General features: G+C 39.7%; 1 pseudogene; it reads left to right on the top strand.

The window, feature by feature from the left end:
* Positions 1–7,140: 7,140 nt before the first annotated feature.
* On the top strand, positions 7,141–7,673 carry LOC114611079 (annotated as a pseudogene).
* The last annotated feature ends 781 nt before the right edge of the window (positions 7,674–8,454 follow it).

Raw genomic sequence — 8,454 nt, 5'->3', positions numbered from 1 at the left:
ATATATTGTAGGTTCTGTTAACCCTGAGTGTAGCCAGAGAAAAACCAATTCCACTATGTGGGCAAGCTTTATTAAATATTACATCCTGACCAAGAGATGGACTTTGGTCACAAGCTACTGAGGGTTTTATAGGCCACTGTAGTTTCCCATGAAGCTTTATTATTTTCCTAAGATATTCAACATTCAGCATTCCAAGAAGATACCTGGTTCTTGTGCGGGTGGTGCTTAGAGGTTAGTTTTTGGTTTTTTAGTTGGAGAGAGAAAGCAGTCAGAGTTATCTGGTTCAGTCCAGCTCAGTTAGGTGGTCATGAGGTGTAGGGGAGAGGTATTGAGGATGAGGAGGGAGGAATCAGGGTTGGCCAGGAGAGAATCTAGAGCTAAGAAAGCTCTTAGCCCAAAATGTCTACATTTATATGTTAATAGGCATTACAGTTAGACATTTCTCCTGAATTTCTTTGAATGCTTTTAAGGGTCATCCCAGCATGTGGTGAGAGGATGCTATCAGGCCAAGATATTTTTATAGATATAAAACTTACTGTGGATTAGGACAAAATTAGACAGCATCTTTTAAATAATTATAATTGCTCCCTTACTTAAGAAAAACATCTCCTTGGTTCATGAAAAGCACTCTGCCCATGCACAGTCATGGTTTGTTGAGTTCTGCGCTGTGGACTTCTTGCAGGAGTGGGAATGCTCAGACCCTGCACTCCGGGCTGTTTTCAGAGACCTTTAGTTGGAGAAGTTCAACAGTCTGAATTCTGGGGGCACAATAATTTTTTTTTGCAGTTTTCCATGATCATCCTCCAAGTGTTTCTTGGAAAAGAACTCTGTATGTGTGTGTTCACTGTATGACTGACTCTCACATCTCATAGGATAAACAGAAATCCTCAGAGAAAAAGAGACGTTTTCACAATATCTTCTCCTTCTTTCATGTTTATCCTTTTGTCAGGTGTTGACATCCTTCATTTTTATTCCATGAACAGTTCCAGGTTCTTTCTGAATGGTATTTTCTCATTTTCAGGTCTGTATAAGCTCACTAAAATTTGCATAACTTTAAATCAAAACTAAGAACCCTGTATGGTGTAGAGTGAAAAAGTATAGATACTGGGTATATAGAATTTTTTTTAGACATATAAAATATTTTTTAGACTTTCTTTATAAAGACATGGAGAAACCGAGCCATGAAACAAGTTAAGAATGTGGACAGGCTAGTTACGGGAACTGGCTAGAATGCAAGATAGCCAGGTAGAACCAAGCTGAGCACCGCAGTGACAGGGCAAGGCCGAAGTAACAGGGTAGGACCACATTCTTGAGGAAAGATAAGCATACAGAAAGTTTTCACATGACCCTGACTCACATAGGTTGGGTTCCTTTGGAATGTTCTGCTATTTTTATGTTATGCCACCTTAACAACCATGAGCCCCCTCCCCATTCCTTGGTTTGTGGTTTTTCCCCTTAAAAACCCCTTTCAAACTGGCTGTCAGGGTCAATTCAGCTCCTGCATGGACATACGAATTGACCGGCAGCTAGCTGTCACGCCCTAATAAACCTCACTATTGCTCCGGTACATGGTTTCTTGAGCAGATTACTGGGTAGTTGCGACTTTCTGAGACTTGAGTGAGGGTCTCCCCTCTGCGAAGGTCTTCAATGGTAAAGGCCAAGGAGACTCTTAAGAAAGGATCCAGGTATGGTTGAAGGATTGAACAAAGGGTGTTGGGGGGCTCTCCTTTCAATAGAAAGAGGTCATGAATTTGGTTTTACCAGATTGTATTTCATTAATGATTCCCGAAAATTTCACTGAGAATAATATTAGATGTGATGACATGGATTTCCCATAGTAGGCAGTACAGTCAGGGGTCAGTTGATGTCAATATTTGATTGGTTTTGATGCTCTGAAATAGCTATTGCCCATTGACAACAAAGTTTCTTTTACCCAGACTGAAATCAGTATCAGGCAATGGGTGTGACAAGGCCTATTTACACAGGAAGCAAATTCCAGTAATCCATTCTCTCCTAGAGCTGGTGATCCTCTTTATTGGATTTTAGCCAGATTCTCAGATTAATCCATGTATTTTTTCTCCCATGTGGAGCTGGCCTCTGCTTGAACCAGAAAACCCTCTGTTACCCACAGATAGTCTTGCCACTATGATACCAGTGGCCATACCTTGCCTGGCAGATTGAGATTGTAGTACACAGGATGCAAATCTAGGTTAGGCCATTGATAACTCTGCCCTCTTGCCCAGTTTGCATAACACTTTTTGACACTGTGAATGCTGTCACCAGATATGTGTTGACAGAGTGAATGTTCTATTCTGAGTTGGTTTTTTTGTTTTTTTGAAGATTGTCCACTTGTTTTTTAAATCACCTATTTGTTCCACTCTAAATGTTTTCCTGTCCTTGAACTGTGGTATCCTTAGTGATGCACTGTATTGTATTAGTCCTAATTAGAGGGGAATAATTACTGTTGACCTTTTATGAACTGTCTGCTTTAGTTTTGTGTCTATTTCCTTTAATATTGTGAGATATGTTTCTTCTCTTCTTACATTCTAGAGAGCTTTTACACAGAGCAATGTTAGATTTTTTACAGGGCTGTAAAAGTAACTTGTATTCTTCTATTGCAATTTTTCTCTGGCAGGCTTATTGTCTGTCTCTGTTACCTAGGCCTAGTCCTGTAAGCCTCCAACCTCCATTCAATCTTATCTGTGCCTGTAGTGTTTCTGGGGTCTTAACTCCTGGCTGAGCAGTAATCCTTTTTAGCCTGTCACAATCATCACAACAGGATTTGAACCTCAGAAGTCTCCTGAGAATCCTGGGCCTCTTTATAATCATGAGAAGAATTGACTTCATGATTTTTTTTTGACTGAAGCTTCCAGCTCTTCTACCTTTTCTTTGAGTCTGGTATACTGTCTCCCAGAGATTCTCTATGAGTCATTATTATTCACCTTCTTGCATTTTCTTTTCAGGATATTTATTTATTTATTTTGGGAGTTTGAAAGCAATTATTGAATTCAATTTTTATTTTACGTTGTTGTCGCATTTCCTTCAGACATTTGCTATTATTTTATTGCCCATGAATCAGAATAATTTTCTTTTTTTTTTTTTCTTTTCTTTTTTTTTCTTTTCTGTTTTTTGGAGACAGGGTTTCTCTGTGTAGCCCTGGCTGTCCTGGAACTCACTCTGTAGACCAGTCTGGCCTCAAACTCAGAAATCCGCCTGCCTCTGCCTCCCAAGTGCTGGGATTAAAGGTGTGCGCCACCACTGCCCGGCAAGCATCATTTTCTTCCTGTCCTCTTTTAGTCGATGGACATGATTTATAAGCTTTGATCTATTTAATGATAACTTTGGTTTTTCAGTTCTGTATCTTGTATATCATGTAAATTTCCCTCCTTATGGGATACATATATTTTTTAAGGTTTGAGCCCAGGCATTTTATCTTATTTTTACTCTGTTTTGGGAATCTATCTTGAGCATCAGAATTCAGAGGTAATTGCATCCTTTTGTGCTTCTTTAGACCAGGGGGCTAGATTCACAATGTGAGAAGTTAGGCAGGATAGCTTGTATTTGATTGGGCCAGAACCCAGGTGCAGTGTCCTACTACATCCACTTACTTCTCTTCAAGACTGGCAGAAAACTTGTGGGGAAGCTGTGCAGAGGAGGTCCTGGGCATCCTGACAGCTGGAGTTTTGTGTTAGGCAGCCTGCAACAGAATTGGAGGAGTGGTTCCTGATGGGCAGGAAGGGAACTCTTGCATGATGAAGACGAATTTAACAGTGAAAACAAGCAATGAACCACCAAGAGAAGGAAAAACAAACAAACAAATAGAAACTTCAGAGATGAACAGGGAAGCTAATTAATTAAGAATCTGAAGTAGGTAGATTTATTAGAGACATGTAACAAGAAGCTTCTGAATGTTGGATGGATCTAGGAGTTACCCCAAGGAATCGCTCCATAGTGACAGAAAATCCATGATTTCAGTGTTCTCTGTGTATCTTGGCTGTCCTCATGGTCAGGACTTCATGGTGGGAGACAAGCTTTTCATACCAGAAACCTTCCTTAAGCTAATGTTGGTTTGTGAGCATTCTGGGAATCACCAGTTTGCCCTGGAACCTCGGTGAGGAACAGGGATAATGTTTCTGCAGGTTCTCTCACTATTATGTTCTGAATATCTTACAGTTGTCAGGATGTTTGAGACCATATTAAGAAATGAGAAACCTAAGCCAGCCTTGGAGACCTAAGTTTAGACCAAAAATCAGGTCTCATGTTGGGAAGATATTTCTTCCAGCTGTAGCTGCCAAGAGTTATAGCCCCTACTACATTCTTTCCTGAGTAGTTTGCTCTCAAGAGATAGTGTTCCCTAGCAAGCCTCCCTTTCCTGCCTATTTTCCCTCAGGAGGTTGCATTCCCTAGCAACTCTAGCAACACTGCCTTGTGAATCCTGAGGAGGGTAATTCCTCCTCTTCAGTAGAAGCTCTTAATGAATGGGCAGATGTTCTCTAGATGGCCAGGCCAGAGCCTTTGTGGACTTGGAGCCTAAAGCAGACCATTCACTTCAAAAGTCAACTTGCCTATAAACCCCTTATCCAAACAATATAATGGCAAGGATTAGACACCCCCACTTGTGGTTTTTTTCCTATAAAAAATTTCTTACCCTAATACTTGTGGTCACTCAGCTAACCTGGTGCATCAGAGAAGGTTTACATCCTCAACTGGAATAAATCCCTCATGTGAATTTCATCAGAGATGAGTCCTGGAGATCTTTTCGGTTTCATGGTCTGGGCATAATGCTATTAACTGGGGTTCAAAGTAATGTTTAATTAATTTTATGGTTTCCGTAATATTCTTGTGAAATAATCTTGTAGATCATTTGTGATATCTCTGGCTTATGCATGGAGATTCTCTTTGCTAGAGTAGTAATAAAGCTCCCAGAATTCAGATTCACCCATGCATTCTTAACTCCTCTCTTCCTCCATTTGTCATTTCAAGAGAGTAGCCTTTGCCAGGAGAATGAATTTGTATGCATCTGCACAGAGCGTTGTAGATATGAGTCATATGAGGATCCAGTGTAGATTTGACTGATTCAGAAAATAGACATTATAAAGCACCATCATATTGGCTGCAAATATTAACATTTACTGAATAAAGTTATACAGTCCATTAATTTTACACTGAGCTATATGTACTCTTTGATTTAAATATAGCCTTCAGAAATGTGTCTTCATAGGCTTAGTTATTAATGTAGCACCTTAGGTCTGAGTGAAAAGTGAAGTCAGGACTGCTGAAAGGTCTGGCTGAGGAGAAGACATATTGTCAGGTCTGTGAATCATGAATGTCACCAAAGAAAGACCACTTCCACCATGTGGGCAAGCTTTATTCAATATTACATCTTGACCAAGAGATGGACTTTGGTCACAAGCTAGAAAGGTTTCTAAAGACAATCAGATAAAGCCTTTTAGTTTATAATGAGTCTTCATGTTTTTCTAAGACTTGCAACTGGCAGCATTTCTGGAAGGTGCCTGGTTCTTGGGCAGAAAGTGCTTATGGGTTAATTTTGGACTCTATAGTGTCAGAGAGAAAACAGTCAGAGGTGTCTGGCTGGGTCCAGACATAACCAGCAAGTGGAAGGAGGGGGAGTGATATGGATGAAGAAAAGGGAAGATAGAGGTGGTGGCCAAAATAGGAACTAGGAGACAAGAAAGCACCTAGGCAACTATTTTCAGATTGTTATGTTAATGGGCACCTCAGTCAGCCATTTGTCCTGAATTTCTTTGAAACCTAACTAGGTCTTACCTATTCCTTGGTGGAGACTTTATTTCAAAGTTATAAATGGTCTGGAAACTTGCAAAGATCATTGGGAATGGTACAGGAAAGAGAATGAGAGGAAATGTGAAGACTAAATATGTTAAAGGTCATCTGACCTCACATATCAACATTTTATCTTTTAGGAATGATCCCTATGCATGATTAGAAATGTTGTTTGTAATCATGGAGCCCAGAGCTGGAGACTATCCTATTTCATTGTAATGTGAAAAATAAGATTTATCACATTGATGATGTATTTACGAATTAACTGTTATGAGGATGCACCCTAATTGTGAAGGAATTTATAGTAAAGGAAAATGTTCTTATCCAGCATCCCATCATCCATGGAATCTGCTGTGGAAGGAAAGTGAATTGTCTCAGATTCCATCATTCTCTTATTGTTAGGTATAACCACATGCCCCAGATCTTAAAACCTCATCACTGGTGGATCAGTGAGTTGTGATGTAGAAAGAACATTTTCCCACTCTAAATAGTTCATGATCACTAAACAAGACTCATTCATTAGTAAAATAAATTGGATTAAGAGCTGCATGATCTGAGATCTGAAGAGCAGTTGTTGCTTTTGCAAAGGACCAGGATTCGATTGTTAGCACCACATCATGTTCCATAACGAACTATACGTGCAGTTTGTGGGAATCTGACCTCCTCTTCTGATGTCCATTGATACAAAGCATGCAAGAAAGAATGGTCATAATGGACAGATGCAGAGGACCTTCCTCCGGTGGGAAAGTTTCCTAAGGAGTGATGTAGAGTGGTGGAAGAATGAGTTGGAGTTCATGATGGAAGCAAGCTGAGAGCTCTGTCCTCTGCTGGAGACAGGTCTCTAGATTGCTTGATTTTGCAAATGGAAGTTAATTCTTTGACTTTTTTTTTTTTTTTTTTTTTTTTGGTTTTTCGAGAGAGGGTTTTTCTGTATAGCCCTGGCTGTCCTGGAACTCACTTGGTAGACCAGGCTGGCCTGGAACTCAGAAATCCGCCTGCCTCTGCCTCCCAAGTGCTGGGATTAAAGGCGTGCGCCACCTTTGCCCGGCATTCTTTGACTTTCTTAAGCTACTTCCTTAAGAACTCCAAATCATTTCAATCATTTACAGCAGGTTCCTTACTGATTATCTTATAAATCAGCATTTTGAAACCTTAGCCACTTGACTCTTAAAAAAAGAAAGGAAGAAAGGAAGGAAATTTTAAAAAAAAGTAACAGTTCTTATGTGGTTTGCTTCAGTGTGCTTTCTGGTTGCCAAGTCAAGAAATAGAGGCTATTTTTAAGTGAGAAATGAGCTTCCTGTTTTTCAAGTCGTTCCTATGTTTGCTCCGTCCATAGATCTTCGACTCATAGGTGTGCATGGACCTGTCTCTTGAATGCTGGGATTAAAGTCATACATGGATGTAACCTTTTCCTCATATAGAACTTATTTTTTCCCAGGGTGTTCTTGAACTCTGAAACCTGCCTTTATTTTTAAACAAAAACGGGGGGGGGGGGCTCACGATGGGCAGCAAGATGGCTTCTGCCACCAGGGTCGTGCAGGTAGTGAAGCCACATGCTCCTTTAATAAAGTTCCCTAACAGAAGAGACAGACCTAAGCTAAGTGAAGCTCTGGGATCTGCTGTGCTACCCTCCCACTCTTCTGTAGTTTCACAGCATTCTAAAGGATGTATGTCCCCAGATTTACTGATGCATCAGGGGCCACCAGACACTGCCGAAATAATAAAATCATTACCTCAAATACAGAAGGAAACCAATGTCTCAAGAGGAAATGGAATTTATCCAGCGTGGGGGTCTAGAGTGATCGTCGTGGCTGCTGCTTGTCACCAGACAGAAGGATTAGCTTTACAATAAAGGACTTCCACAATGTCAAGTGAAAAGTCATATATTAAACAACCTTAATAAATATTCTGTAAGCAGAATGAAGTATAGAAACTCCAGGTGGTCACTCGTATCTCCTGCGTTATGTATCTTGGTCAGCTTCCCCACAAGCTGACCTGTATGCTTATTAAAGTCTACATTTTTAAATGCTAGCCTGTTAACTTACTCTTGATTATGAAGTGTTCCCAGTGATGAGTTATTGAAAGCACATAGTCTCTAATAAATGTCCCCTTTTCTGTTTGTTTAGATGTAAAGATAATTTATGAAGGATAATTACTGCTATAAGGAAGTTTTCCCCCCTGAAATTAGATGAGGATCAGTGAAATATTTCCATAATTAATTATCTGATTTTTTTTCACTTATAAGGTTATCTGAATATAACTGATGTGACCATACCCTATTCCAAGTAATAAAAATGGAATTTAAATAAAAGCTGGCAGTGGGATTAAGACTAAAAAAAAAAAAAAAAAACCAAAAAAAAACCCAGAAAGCTTAACTGAGTGGTATTTTGCCCTGAGATCATCATTCCCTCACTTCCTGGTGCTCCTCTATTACTTACACCATGAGCCTTGTTTTTATTTAACTGTTTCTTTCCCTTTACTTTCTCATTAGTGCAGCTGCTTCTGTTCTTTCAGGTTCATGGAGCCCCACATATATTTTGGATTGTTGAGAAATCCTCTAAAGAATAGCTCTTACACTAATTTATATATTCTTCAACTCATGTTATGTTGTAAGAGTTCCTTCCCACAGCCTTAAGTACTGTCCTGAAGGAC

This window comes from Grammomys surdaster, unplaced genomic scaffold (genome assembly GCF_004785775.1).
Source record: "Grammomys surdaster isolate TR1022 unplaced genomic scaffold, NIH_TR_1.0 126080, whole genome shotgun sequence".
Classification (NCBI taxonomy): Eukaryota; Metazoa; Chordata; class Mammalia; order Rodentia; family Muridae; genus Grammomys; species Grammomys surdaster.
Note: the sequence above shows the minus strand (reverse complement) of the source record. Positions and strands in the feature narration are given on the sequence as shown.